Source organism: Scyliorhinus canicula, chromosome 24, assembly GCF_902713615.1.
Source record: "Scyliorhinus canicula chromosome 24, sScyCan1.1, whole genome shotgun sequence".
NCBI classification, from domain to species: domain Eukaryota; kingdom Metazoa; phylum Chordata; class Chondrichthyes; order Carcharhiniformes; family Scyliorhinidae; genus Scyliorhinus; species Scyliorhinus canicula.
The window spans coordinates 12,846,868-12,861,510 of record NC_052169.1 but is presented as its reverse complement, the minus strand read 5'-3'; the positions used below and the strand labels follow the sequence as shown (position 1 = coordinate 12,861,510).

The 14,643-nt window shown below is 46.2% G+C and overlaps 1 pseudogene; it reads right to left on the bottom strand.

Moving 5' to 3' along the window:
* Positions 1-14,643, bottom strand: part of LOC119956811 — a 115,900-nt pseudogene that overhangs the window by 33,725 nt on the left and 67,532 nt on the right.

Sequence of the window (14,643 nt, the reverse complement as noted above, 5' to 3'; positions counted from 1 at the left end):
TGACCATTATCAATGCGCAGGATTATGGTGACAGGGTAGGTGAGTGGGCCTGGTAGGGTGCTCTTTCGGAGGGTTTGGTGCAGACTTGATGGGCTGAATGGCCTCCTTCTATGGAAAATGAATTGAAAAACAAACTTGCTGGATGTCAGGAAATAAGTGACACAGTTAAAAAAGTGTTTACTTTGGCAAAGGTGAAAGGCTTTGTTATCGAAGTTTGTGTGTGGGAGGACAAAAATGGGACACTTGTATATTGCAGATTTCTGCCTGCCTCGCTCGAAAAGCTTCACAACGCTGCGTGACTTCCTTCAACCAAGGACACAGGCGTACTCCGGTCAAAACCAGTTTTTGAAAATGCCCATGAATAGTAGTGTGTGTAGATCTGTATAAGAGGGGTGTGTGCCAGTCTTTTATGTGCTGAACATTGCCCAGATTCTTGGCGCACTTAGACAAGGCATACCTCAGCGACGGGAGAATGAATGGTGGAAGGAACAGGCCCTTTCATACCTCAAATTAGCACATTGACAGGGGAGATTGCAGAGCCACAAATGCCTTGCTAAATTTGTTTTTAATATAGATCAGTTTTAATCAATAAATCTAACCACATGTCACTCTTTGGATCTAAAATTCTGATCTGGTCATGGCTGGAATATTGGCCAACACAGCTGAAACTACAGCAAGAACAGGCTCTACCTGGTGTCCTTCTGTTCCTGTGATTTTTCCAATCGAGTCGGAGAAAGGACAATTATTCTGTCCACTTCCCTTCGCCACGTCAAGGGAGTTTTCAGCCCCAATGGAGGAGGGAATCACTGCTGGCTCAGAGGCAGCCAAATTAAGCCAATTGACCTTTTGCGGGAATTTCAAAATCTCGGCCAACGCACCGCGTACAGATCTCAGATTAACACAAGGAATACAACCCGGTGGGCCTTGACCGTTCTCTTCTTATTCAGCTGGATGGGTTCAGGTTGGACTCTCTAGTTAAGAGTATGAGAGGCGGTTCACCTACCAACACTATTGATGGCCCAAAAGAGCCACCCACCCCAAATGTTTCCACAATTTAGACATGATGTGGAGATGCCGGCGTTGGACTGGGGTGAGCACAGTAAGAAGTCTTACAACACCAGGTTGAAGTCCAACAGGTTTGTTTCAAACAATAGCTTTCGGTACACTGCTCCTTCCTCAGGTGAATGGAGAGGTATGTTCCAGAAACATATATATAGACAAAGTCAGAGATGCCAGACAATGCTTGGAATGCGAGCATTTGCGGGTAATCAAATCTTTACAGATCCAGAGATAGGGGGTAATCCCAGGTTAAAGAGGTGTGAATTGTCTCAAACCAGGACAGTTGGTAGGATTTTGCAAGTCCAGGCCAGATGGTAGGGGGGGGTGAATGTAATGCGACATGAATCCAAGATCCCGATTGAGGCCGCACTCATGCGTGCGGATCTTGGCTGTAAGTTTCTGCTCGGCAATTCTGCGTTGTCGCGTGTCCTGAAGGGACATTACATTCACCCCCCCACCATCTGGCCCGGACTTGCAAAATCCTACCGACTGTCCTGGTTTGAGACAATTCACACCTCTTTAACCTGGGATTACCCCTATCTCTGGATCTGTAAAGATTTGATTACCCGCAAATGCTCGCAGACCAAGCATTGTCTGGCATCTCTGACTTTGTCTATATATGTGTTTCTGGAACATACCTCTTCATTCACCTGAGGAAGGAGCAGTGCTCTGAAAGCAAGTGTTTGAAAAAAACCTGTTGGACTTTAACCTGGTGTTGTAAGACTTCTTACTGTGCTCACAACTTAGACGGCAGTCTATTCCACGACACTTTGTTTTAAGCTTTGTTATCAATTGTATATTTTTCTTCATTCATTGAATGTAGCCATTGCCCGGGAAGCCAGAATTAATTGCCCATCCCTAGCGAGTGTGGCTGGCTCGGCCATTTAAGAGTCAACCACATTTCTGGTGTGTTTCCTGAGTCACATGTAGGACAATAGGTTTCCTCTCCCGGAGGGGGAGATTTTTTACAATGGTTTCATGGCCATCATTGAACTTTAATTAATTTTGTGGTGGTAGAATTGAATGCAGGTCCCAGTGGTTACTCGTCCAGTGACAATCCCCTGCACTACCAGCTCCCACATAAACCAGGACAGTCGGTAGGATTTTGCACAGAATTTACAGCAGAGAAACAGGGGGCTGGATTCTCCATTATTGGGACTACATCCCCACATGGCGTCAAAATGGTAGCGTTTTACGCCAGAAAAACTGGCATCAAAGGGACATGAATTCCTAGCCCTGCAGGGGGCTAGCAGGGACCCGGAGTAGATCTTGCAGCTTTTGCTGCAGATATGGGCCCCCGCACTTCCAGGTCGGAGGTTGCGCATGCACACGGCAACGGTCTCCAGAGGCCGCACCGTGCTCCATGGCGGACTCGGACCGCGGAGCTGGACCCAAAAAACAACCCCCCCCGCACACCGATCGACTGAGTCCGCAGCCGCCACGCGAGTATCCCGACCGGCTGGACCACATTAGTTCCAGCTCAGGGAAGTTGACGCAACAGGTACGTGTTGGTATTTGTGCTATTCCTGAGCCTCCTCCCTTCTTCTGATCCGACCAACGTTTCTCCTATTTCTTCCCCCTTCACATGTTTACCTAACCTCCCCTTCAGTGCGTCTACGCCATTCCTCGCAACCACTTAGTGTCAGTGAGTTCGCCATTCTTTGAATTTACTCGTCACACTGTGGCATTGTTGGCCCTGAGTTTTGGATGGCATCTCATGCCCCCCCCCCCCCCCCCCCCCCCCCCCCCCACCGCCCCCAACCATCCCTGGTGGAAACATCGTCTCTGTGTCCACCCTAACGAACTGCTGCATAATTGGACCAATTGCCTGTGGGTTACTTACTCTCCTTTTTTACGAATTATGCATGAAACCCGGGTTGCCGTTCCCCGTTTCTGTCCTTCAATACCTGGAACAATAAACAAATGGTCAGTAGCAAATCTACCAGGCTGCAGCTTAATAAAAGCGCCCATAGACATACTCTCCCTCCTAAATACGTAACTTCAGGATTTAGGATAGCGTGACCAGCTGTTCCGCCATCAGTTGAACCCTCTGTCCCCGGAGCATTAACATTACTGGTCTCCGACACCATGACACCACCGTCTCTCCCAAAATAATGAACACTTCTTTCTTGATTCAGTGCAGAAGATTGCTCACACACTAAACCTACTAGCTAAATTACCACAGGTTGTACCAAACAATTCTTAATCAGTCCAAAGCCAGCAGTTATTGATACAAGATAACCAAGAGCTCAGAAGTCCACCACTGTAGGCGGAAAAGTAACACTTCCTGCCCAGTCAAAAACTGACACAGAAAGTAAGCTGAAGGAAATAGTATCGGATGACACTAAGATTGCAGGAGTTGCGGATAGTGATGAAGATTGTCAGAGAATACGAAGGTTGGTGGAGTTGTAGATAGTGTTGAGGGTTGTTGCAGGTTACAACAGGACGTTGACAGGATGCGGAGCTGGGCTGAGAAGTGGCAGATGGAGTTCAACCTTGATAAATGTGAAGTGATTCATTTTGGAAAGTCGAATTTGAATGCTGAATACAGGGTTAAAGGCAAGATTCTTGGACGTGTGGAGGAACAGAGGGTGCTTGGGGTCCACGTATATAGATCCCTCAAAGTTGCCACCCAGGTTGAAAGGGTTGTTAAGAAGGCGTATGGTATGTTGGCTTTCATTAACAGGGGGATTTAGTTTAAGAGCTGCAAGGTTTTACTGCGGCTTTATAAAACTCTAGTTAGACCACACTTGGAATAGAACATAGAACAGTACAGCACAGAACAGGCCCTTCGGCCCACGATGTTGTGCCGAGCAATGATCACCCTACTCAAACCCACGTATCCACCCTATACCAGTAACACAACAACCCCCCCTAACCTTACTTTTTAGGACACTACGGGCAATTTAGCCTGGCCAATCCACCTAACCCGCACATCTTTGGACTGTGGGAGGAAACCGGAGCACCCGGAGGAAACCCACGCACACACGGGAGGGACGTGCAGACTCCGCACAGACAGTTAACCCAGCCGGGAACTGAACCTGGGACCCTGGAGCTGTGAAGCATTTATGCTAACCACCATGCTACCGTGCTGCCCCAATGCTACCGTGCTGCCTCAAATGGAATATTGTGTCCAGTTCTGGTCGCCTCTTTATAGGAAGGATGTGGATGCTTTGAAGGGGTACAGAGGAGATTTACCAGGATGCTGCCTGGACTGGAGGGCATGTCTTATGAAGAAAGGTTGAGGGAGCTAGGGCTTTTCTCACTGGAGCGAAGAAGGCAGCGAGGTGACTTGATGGAGGTGTACAAGGTGATGAGAGGCATGGGTAGAGTGGATAGCCAGAGACTTTTCCCCAGGGTGGAAATGGCTGTTGTGGTGAATGTGATTCACACTATATATAGTTGCCAATATCACTCCATGTATATATGTTCGTTATCTACCCATTGTAAGATCAATGCTGTATATAGTTGCCAATATAACTCCGTGTATATATGTTCACTATCCACCATTGGAAGTGCAGTTGTACTATCCGACCACCAGGGGGAGTCGCTCTGGGAGTACGCGAGAGTTTGTACTGGGCTCCTCCCTTGGTTCCGCCCAGGACTCCTCCCCCTGGGACCGATGTATAAAGATCAGTGCCTTAGAGCCAGCCTGCAGTTCATCTGAAGTTCAACGACGAATAGGCTGGCTCTGTTGTAAGCGTATTAAAGCCTCTGTTCAGATCCAACTACACGTGTTCGCTGAATTGATGGTTCCATCAGCTGTCACAAGGGGACATAATTTTAAGGTGACTGGAGGAAGATACAGGGGGGATGTCAGAGGTAGGTTTTTTACACAGAGAGTGGTGGTATGTGTGTGGAATGCACTGCCAGCAGAGGTGGTGGAGTCAGAGGTATTAGGAACATTTAAGCGACTCTTAGGCAGGCACATGGACAGCAGTAAATTGAAGGGGTGTAGGTTAGGTTGATCTCAGATTACGATAAATGGTCGGCACAACATTGTGGGCTGAAGGGCCTGTACTGTGCTGCACTGTTCTATGTTCTAATACAGCAGGATATAGAACCACTGCAAAATTGAGTGGAGAAATGACAGATGGAACCCAGACAAATGTGAGGTGATGTATTTTGGTAGATCCAATTCAGTTGGCAGCTACAAAATAAATGGCAGGAGCATAGAGACAGCGAGAGCTGGGCATGCAGGTCCATAGATCCTTAAAAGTGGCAGTTGAGGTGGAAATGGTGGTAAAGAAAGCATATGACATGCTTGCCTTCATCGGAAAAGCATAAAAGCTCCCAAATTATGTTACAGTTATATAGAACGTTGGTTGAGCCACATTTGGAATACTGTGTCCAATTCTGGTCACCACACTACCAGAAGGCCGTGGAGGCTTTGGAGAGAGTACAGAAAACGTTTAGCAGGATGTTGCCTGGTACGGAGGGTATTAGCTATGAGGACAGATTGAATAAACTGGGATTGTTCTCCCTAGAGAGATGGAGACTGAGGGGCGATCTGATAGTAGTTTATAAAATTATAAGGGGTATAGATAGGGTGAACAGTTGGAGACTTTTTCCCAGGGCGAAAATGACAATTACAAGAGGGCACAAGTTCAAGGTGAGGGGAGGAAAGGTTCAGTTAAGATGTGCAGGAGACGTTTTTTTTACACAGAGGGTGGTGGTGGCCTGGAATGCGCTGCCAAGTGAGGTGGTTGAGGCAGATACATTAGCGACCTTTAAGAATTATCTGGCTAGGCACATGAATAGACGGGAAAAGAAGGATACAGGCGGTTGGTCCAGACAGGATACGTGACCGGCGCAGGCTTGGAGGGCCGAAGGGCCTGTTCCTGTGCTGCATTGTTCTTTGTTTGATTTTTTTGTACAGTTCTGTAACAGCATTGGACCTTAATCAAAGTAAAGTCGCCATAGTTCCAGACGGCCATAGGCGGTGGGGAACATAGGGTAGACCTCAATCAGGTCCCCCCTCAACCTCAGTCTTTCCAACGAAAACAATCCTAATCTACTCAACCTTTCTTCATAGCTAGAACCCTCCATACCAGGCAACATCCTGGTGAACCTCCTCTGCACCCTCTCTAAAGCATCCACATCGTTCTGGTAATGTGGCGACCAGAACTGCACGCAGTATTCCAAATGTGGCCGAACTACAACTGTAACATGAGCTGCCGACTCTTGTCCTCAATACCCCGTCCGATGAAGGCAAGCACGCTGTATGCCTTCTTGACCACTCTATCGACCTGTGTTGATTCGGGTACCCAGCTGTTCTATTGATGGAAAATCATGGGAAGGATTAGTCAACATTGTGAAGGTTGAATGAAGAGATGTCAGATCATTGATCAGGTGAGTGAGACAACAGGGGTGGGATTCTCCAATAATGGGGCTATGTCACCACTCCAGCGTCAAAACACGGGGAATCACTTTGGACTTTCCTCCAGCTGCCGATACGGTTCCCTACACTTCCGGTCGGGGGTCCGCGCATGCGCACGGCGGCAGCCTGCGTCGGCCGCCCTACCCACACCGCGGACCGGCACCAAAAAGATAGCGCGCCCCCCCCACTCGAGAACGCGCGCGCCCGTGGATCGCTGGCCCCCGCTCGATATCCTGGCCGTCTGTGAGGCCCCCACCCCCCCGGTGAAGGATTTCCCCCCCCCCTGAGTCCGCAGTCGCCACGCAGAGTTACCGACGGGTGGGACCATGAGAGACCCACGCCATCGGGAACTCGGCCAGTTATACTTGTAGAATCACTGCGGGGGCCTCTGTCAATGGCACCCTACCCGTACCGTGTAGACCGCGTGCGCGCGATTCGCACCGATTCTCTGGGGCGGAGGCTCGGAGAATCCCGCCCCAGATTCCATCCTCAAATTTAAAAAGCTGTAGACCCTGATTAGAATGGCAATTCCTTGTTTGCATTTGCTATTTAGAAATACAATACTTAATAGTTCTTAATGGTTCAATGTTTTACTGACCTTTCATATTCAGCTGAGCTAGCTCCAACTCATGGTAGTGATCCCGGAACAAGTAGTGGAAATCTTCCCATATTAACTCCTCTTTATCTTCAAATCCTGCATCTTTGAACATTGAGTCTATCACATTCTGTATCTGTTCCTTTGGCAAACAGTTGTTCGAGATCTCAATGAAAGACCTAAAACATTAGAAGATGAACAGTTCTTGCTTAAATTAAATGAAACGAGACTCTTTGGTCATGACAAGTTGGCCACTGAAGACATTTAGGTCAGTTAAAGCTTGGACATGCTTGAGTACCAAGGAGTCACCATTTACCACCTAGCTGCTATCTGTAGACAGCGCTGTCAAAGCTATTGCAAAAAAATCCTTTTACATCTGAACCAGCCATGGATCTTGTGCCATTCCCAACCCTCTCTCCTATATACAATACTAAAAGGGATTGATAAAGTAAACGTAGACCAAATGTTTCCCCTTGTCGGGCATTCTAGAACGAGAGGTCACAGATATAAGTTGAGAGGCGGTAGATTTAGAACTGAGATTAGGAGGAACTACTTCTCGCAGAGGTTGGGCAGCACGGTAACACAAGTGGCTAGCACTGTGGCTTCACAGCGCCACGGTCCCAGGTTTGATATCCCGCTGGGTCAATGTCTGTGTGGAGTCTGCACGTTCTCCCCGTGTCTGCGTGGGTTTCCTCCGGGTGCTCCGGTTTCCTCCCACAGTCCAAAGACTTGCAGGTTAGATGGATTGGCCATGCTAAATTGCCCTTAGTGACCAAAAAGATTAGGAGGGGTTATTGGGTTATGGGAATAGGGAGGAAATGAGGGCTTAAGTGGGGCGGTGCAGACTCGATGGGCCGAATGGCCTCCTTCTGCACTGTATGTTCTATGTTCTAAATTGTGGAACTAGCTTCGTCATGGTGCGGTGGAATCAGAGTCATTAAATGGTTTCAAGAAGATGATGGATATATTTCTGATAATAAAATGGGTTAAAGGGATATGGGGAACAGGTGGGGAGGTGGATTTGAGACCAGGAAGAGATCAGCCATGATCTGATTGAATGGTGGAGCAGGCTCGAAGGGCTGAATTGCCTACTTCTGCTCTTAATTCCCATGTTCCCCGTGTCCATGAATAATCTTCCTCTTCAGATACCAATTAATTTCCCTCTTGAATACCTCGATTGAACCTGCCTCCATGCGCTGTCAGGCTTCCAGATCCCAACTGCTCGATTCATGTAAAGGTTTTTCTTTGTGTCTTCATCGTTCGAGCTCTCACCAACACCTTCAATCTGTGCCCTCGCGTTCTCTATCCTCCCACCAACGAGGGAAAACTTTTCCCTGTCCACTCTGCCCAGACTCTGATGCTTTTGAACGCCTCTGTCAAATCTCTTCTTGACCTTCTGTTCCCCAAGGTGAGGAGTCGCCAACTCGTCCAATTAAACGACAAAATTGCACCTCCTCATCCCTGGATGAGGATCTGCCCACTCTCTAAAGTCTTCACCTCTTTCCAAAAGTTTGGCGCCCAGAACAGGACCCAGATAAAATCCTTATGAGAACATTTATAACGTTATAGCAGACACTGGGCAGAGAAACATGGGACTGTAATGCATCAAATGCATATATGTAATGCAAGTGAAGTTCAGTTGGTGTACCTCAGTAGTTGCGAGAATTCGTCCTTCGACATGGAACCGTTCCCATCTACATCGTACATTGTAAACATGAGTTTGGATTTTGCCTCGGGGGAACCTGCACAAAGGCAAATGGGATTATTTTTAAATTGTTCCATTGTAGAAATGAAAAAAATGTAACGGTATCTGTGACAGGAGGCTGACATCCTATGCCAGTTCAATGCCTTGGGGGGCAGAGTGAAACTTTCTGCCCAGCATTTCCTTAAATGAAGAAAAATAGTTCAATGCCAGAGTACGGGAAGTGCGGTATCCCATTTATTCATTCCGACCCAATGTGCATCTCATCAATCCTTCAGCGGCACTTCCCACACCCACAAACCCCGCCACCAAAGAAAGACAAGGGCAGCAGATGCATGGGAACACCCACCGCCTGCAGGTTCCCTTCCAAGCCGCTCACCATCCTGACTTGGAACCAATTCGCTGTCCCATCACTAATGGGTCAAAACCCTGGAACTCTCTAGCTAGCAGCACTGTGGGTGTGCCTACATCCCGTGGTATGGCAGCGTTCCAAGGCAGCGGCTCCCTTCCTAACGGGCAATTGGGGGTGGAAGATAAATGTTGACCTAGGCAGTGACGCCCACATAGAATATAGGTTTTAAAAAGTGTCATCTTTATGCATCATTAATTACATCCAGTTCAGTAATATAGTGATGTGGTAGAGGGCGGTATGCAATAAATTAAGGCTTCAGGTTCTGTACAACCTTCCGAGGAAGAGTTTCAAACAAAACACGAACTGTCAGTTTTTTTTCAATACTAGCTGATTGCCCGGGTACAGTGGATGCAAAGGGCAACACCTTGTGGACAAACAGATGGACTGTTCGATCCACAACCCCTCGAGAGGGGCCTGCCAAAGTTACTGTTGCCATGAGGCCAGCTCATCAGGGAAGGAGAACTGACTTGGTCGTTTAACCCAACAAAAGCGAGTCCACCAGGATATCCATCAATGTAATTTTACTCGGAAACCCTGATTGATATTGCGCTAGTTAATTTACCCGAGGGAAACAGAGAAGTGCTCTCGAGTCATAAGCGAGAGCAGCTTGTAAATGAAGCTCCTGGGGTTTTGGGTCAAGCACATTGTGGTGCCAGAATAACATGCTGCAAATTATCTCCTTCATTTGGTGGCCAGGCATGCTTGAAGCATGAGAAATATCCATACTATTATGGGCCAGGGTTTGGAGAACACCAAAGTATATTATGGAGTTCACCTGACCCACAACTTTGCATAGATTTTGGTTATGGGGAGCATAAGGGCCCACTCTACAGGTGTGATGCAACTGAGAACTAAAAGTAAGCATACAAAGTGGCAAAGATTAGTGGGAGACGAGAGGACTGGGAAATCTTTAGGGGGCAACAGAAAGCTACTAAAAAAGCTATAAAGAAGAGTAAGATAGATTATGAGAGTAAACTTGCTCAGAATATAAAAACAGACAGTAAAAGTTTCTACAAATATATAAAACAAAAAAGAGTGGCTAAGGTAAATATTGGTCCTTTAGAGGATGAGAAGGGAGTTTTAATAATGGGAGATGAGGAAATGGCTGAGGAACTGAACAGGTTTTTTGGGTCAGTCTTCACAGTGGAAGACACAAATAACATGTCAGTGACTGATAGAAATGAGGCTATGACAGGTGAGGACTTTGAGAGGATTGTTATCACTAAGGAGGTAGTGATGGGAAAGCTAATGGGGCTAAAGGTGGACAAGTCTCCTGGCCCTGATGGAATGCATCCCAGAGTGCTAAAAGAGATGGCTAGGGAAATTGCAAATGCACTAGCGATAATTTACCAAAATTCACTAGACTCTGGGGTGGTCCCGGTGGATTGGAAATTAGCAAACGTGACACCACTGTTTAAAAAAGGAGGTAGGCAGAGAGCGGGTAATTATAGGCCAGTGAGCTTAACTTCAGTAGCAGGGAAGATGCTAGAATCTATCATCAACGAAGAAATAGCAAGGCATCTGGATAGAAATTGTCCCATTGGGCAGACGCAGCATGGGTTCATAAAGGACAGGTTGTGCCTAACTAATTTAGTGGAATTTTTTGAGGACATTACCAGTGCAGTAGATAACGGCGAGCCAATGGATGTGGTATATCTGGATTTCCAGAAAGCCTTTGACAAGGTGCCACACAAAAGGTTGCTGCATATGATAAAGATGCATGGCATTAAAGGTAAAGTAGTAGCATGGATAGAGGATTGGTTAATTAATAGAAAGCAAAGAGTGGGGATTAATGGGTGTTTCTCTGGTTGGCAATCAGCAGCTAGTGGTGTCCCTCAGGGATCCGTGTTGGGCCCACAATTGTTCACAATTTACATAGATGATTTGGAGTTGGGGATCAAGGGCAATGTGTCCAAGTTTGCAGATGACACTAAGATAAGTGGTAAAGCGAAAAGTGCAGAGGATACTGGAAGTCTGCAGAGGGATTTGGATAGGTTAAGTGAATAGGCTCGGGTCTGGCAGATGGAATACCATGTTGACAAATGTGAGGTTATCCATTTTGGTAGGAATAACAGCAAACGGGATTATTATTTAAATGATAAAATATTAAATCATGCTGCTGTGCAGAGAGACCTGGGTGTGCTCGCGCATGAGTCACAGAAAGTTGGTTTACAGGTGCAACAGGTGATTAAGAAGGCAAATGGAATTTTGTCCTTCATTGCTAGAGGGATGGAGTTTAAGACTCGAGAGGTTATGTTGCAATTGTATAAGGTGTTAGTGAGGCCACACCTGGAGTATTGTGTTCAGTTTTGGTCTCCTTACTTGAGAAAGGACATACTGGCACTGGAGGGTGTGCAGAGGAGATTCACTAGGTTAATCCCAGAGCTGAAGGGGTTGGATTATGAGGAGAAGTTGAGTAGACTGGGACTCTACTCATTGGAATTTAGAAGGATGAGGGAGGATCTTATAGAAACATATAAAATTATGAAGGGAATAGATAGGATAGATGCAGGCAGGTTGTTTCCACTGCCGGGTGAAAGCAGAACTAGGGGGCATAGCCTCAAAATAAGGGGAAGTAGATTTAGGAGTGAGTTTAGGAGGAACTTCTTCACCCAAAGGGTTGTGAATCTATGGAATTCCTTGCCCAGTGAAGCAGTTGAGGCTCCTTCATTAAATGTTTTTAAGGTAAAGATAGATAGTTTTTGAAGAATAACGGGATTAAGGGTTATGGTGTTCGGGCCGGAAAGTGGAGCTGAGTCCACAAAAGATCTCATTGAATGGTGGAGCAGGCTCGAGGAGCCAGATGGCCTACTCCTGCTCCTAGTTCTTATGTTCTTATTTTTAAAACAAAACAATGTTTATTCTATGAATTTGGTTAACATTTTATAAACCCACAGTAAATATCTTGCCAATTACCAACATAGATAACCCCCCCAAAAGATACTGTACTCTATGGGTAACCCTTAATAACTTTCCTAACAACATCCATAAGCCAAAACACTTTTTAACAAAGACAGTAGTTTTGAATTCTCCACAGAAGCAGGTATTACTTTGAAATCATCAAGTGATCTGGAGACATTCTTTAGAGAGAGAGATAGACACTTTCATGTTTGAATGCAGCTCTCCAACTGAAAGTGAAACTAAAACACAGAGCCAAAAAGAGCTTTCAGCTCAAAACAAAAGTAAAAAGCAGAATCGCATTCCAGCTCCACCCACACAATGACATCACTGCAGCCATTTGATAAAACACACTTTTCTTAAAGGGACTCTCACATGACAATACCTAATTGTGAGCCGTGCAATTTAATTAATAAGTCATCGCTTATTAAACCACCGGCACTGGCTCCAGTGACGCCCAATCAATCAATGCCAAAATGTTTTGCTGCTTTCAGTTGACCACTTCCCCCATTATTGGACTGTAAACATGTCCTCAGCCTCCTGCTGACTGGTCCCCTGCAAAAACCTGTTTTGGAAAACACACTTGTTCCTGCTGTGACTGAATTATTGTAGCTGAGGCACCCAAGGCCTACACTCTGATCACAGCAGAACCTTTATTTCCAAGATCTTCAGAGATCACTGCAAACAAAGGGCGGCATGGTGGCACAATGGAGGTGTGGGCTTGGGTGGGCTGCTCTTTCCAGGAGCCGGTGCAGATTCTATGGGCTGGGTGGCCTCCTTCTGCACTGTAAATTCTATGAATACACAGTTGTTCAATAACATCTGAATTATACTCATCTACTGCTAATCTCACTACTGGTTTAAACTATGATCTACTCTCACTTACACCATCTGCTCTTCTGACCTTCACTCGCTAACTCCTGTATACTCGCCTCCTGTAAGGTTTAGGATCACTGACATATATAGCTGTAACTGTAGCTCCCTCTAGTGGCTACTTTTGACATTACATTAACCCTTGTAATGCTGATAGCCAAGATAATACCACATGCGCAGGTTTCCTCAGGGTGCCCCGTTTCCTCCCACAGTCCAAAAGATGCGCAGGTTAGGTGGATTGGCCAGGCTAAAATTACCCCTTAGCGTCCAAGGATGTGCAGGTTAGTTGGGGTTAGGGGGATAGGGTGGAGGAGGGAGCCTGGGTAGGGAGATCTTTCGGAAGGTTGGTGCTGACTCGAACGGCTGTGTGGCTTCTATGGAAAGGTGGAGGAGGTTAGAGCACAACACGCCACATCATCTGCAACTAATGAGACCGTTGCAACATTAAAAAACAGGTAAAAAGGATATTGACTAAACTGTTGAGAATCAAGGGAAATAAGTGAATCACCTTCATATCAGATGTGTAACTATCGCTTAATAATGTGTCCTCATCTCCATCAGGGACTGTATTCCCACAATTCCACATTAGGTCATCTTTGAGGTTGAGGTGCATACACTAACTGCCCATGGTTATTTTACTGCCTCTAAACTTAATGGTTCCCTAACCCGACAGCAACAATGAGATTTAAAGCAAGAAAAAATAGACAAAATTCACTTCCTAAAAACAGGAATGAATATATTGAGGACAGAGAGTTAAGTAGGTACACCATATCACAGGGCTGTGTGGTGTTCTTTGTGTTGCTTATTTCAGGATGTTTGGCGTAGTGTTCACAAAGAGCACAGAAGAGCTTTTAACTTGAACAAAGCTATGATTTTATTTACACTAAACTGGGATTCGACACTTAGTCCTTAAGAATACACAATGTACTGCTAATCTCACTACTGGTATAAACTATACTCTAACCTTGTTCATACTATCTGCTCTCATGACCTTCACTCGCTACCTCCTGCATACACTCCTTCCCTAAGGACCAGCATCACTGCTTTATACAGTTGTATCTGCATCCCCCTCTAGTGGCGGCTCTCAACACTACATTAACCCTTGTAACGCTGGTAGTTATGATTATATCATAGGCTACTCTGCCGGTTTCCAATCTTTGTCAGTGGCAGCCCTACTGGTCAGTCTCTAAGCCACAGCAAACGTCCAGCGGAGTTACAGCCCGCCCTCATGTCCCCAGCTCGGAATTACCTTTCATCAGGACGACGAAGATGTCGAGGAACTCCCGGAATGAGAGGTAGCCGTTTCCATCCTGGTCAGCCAACGAAAACATCTGCTCCACAAACATGGAGTCCTCCTTTAGTCCCAGCGCATCAGCAAACTCCGCGCGCGTCAGCTCGCATTTCAGAGTCTCCTTCGCCTTCTTCGACAATTCACTGTCAAGGTCGCCAGCGTTTGACCCGTCAATCTCCAGGACCTAGAGGTGGCGACCAGCACAGAAATAAATGGTACACAGTAATCATTTGGGACTGTTCAGCTTGTGAAGGCATTTAAATATAAGCTGGTTATTATTGTCGACAATATTAGCAAATTAACGTTTGCCTCACATTTATTTGGCTGCTTTTGCTGGAGGCATTAAACTGTTAAAATAAACTTAACCTGCTTTGAAGGACAAGCAGAAGAATATATTACCAATAGGTTAATTGCAGTGGCCTGGACTGGAATG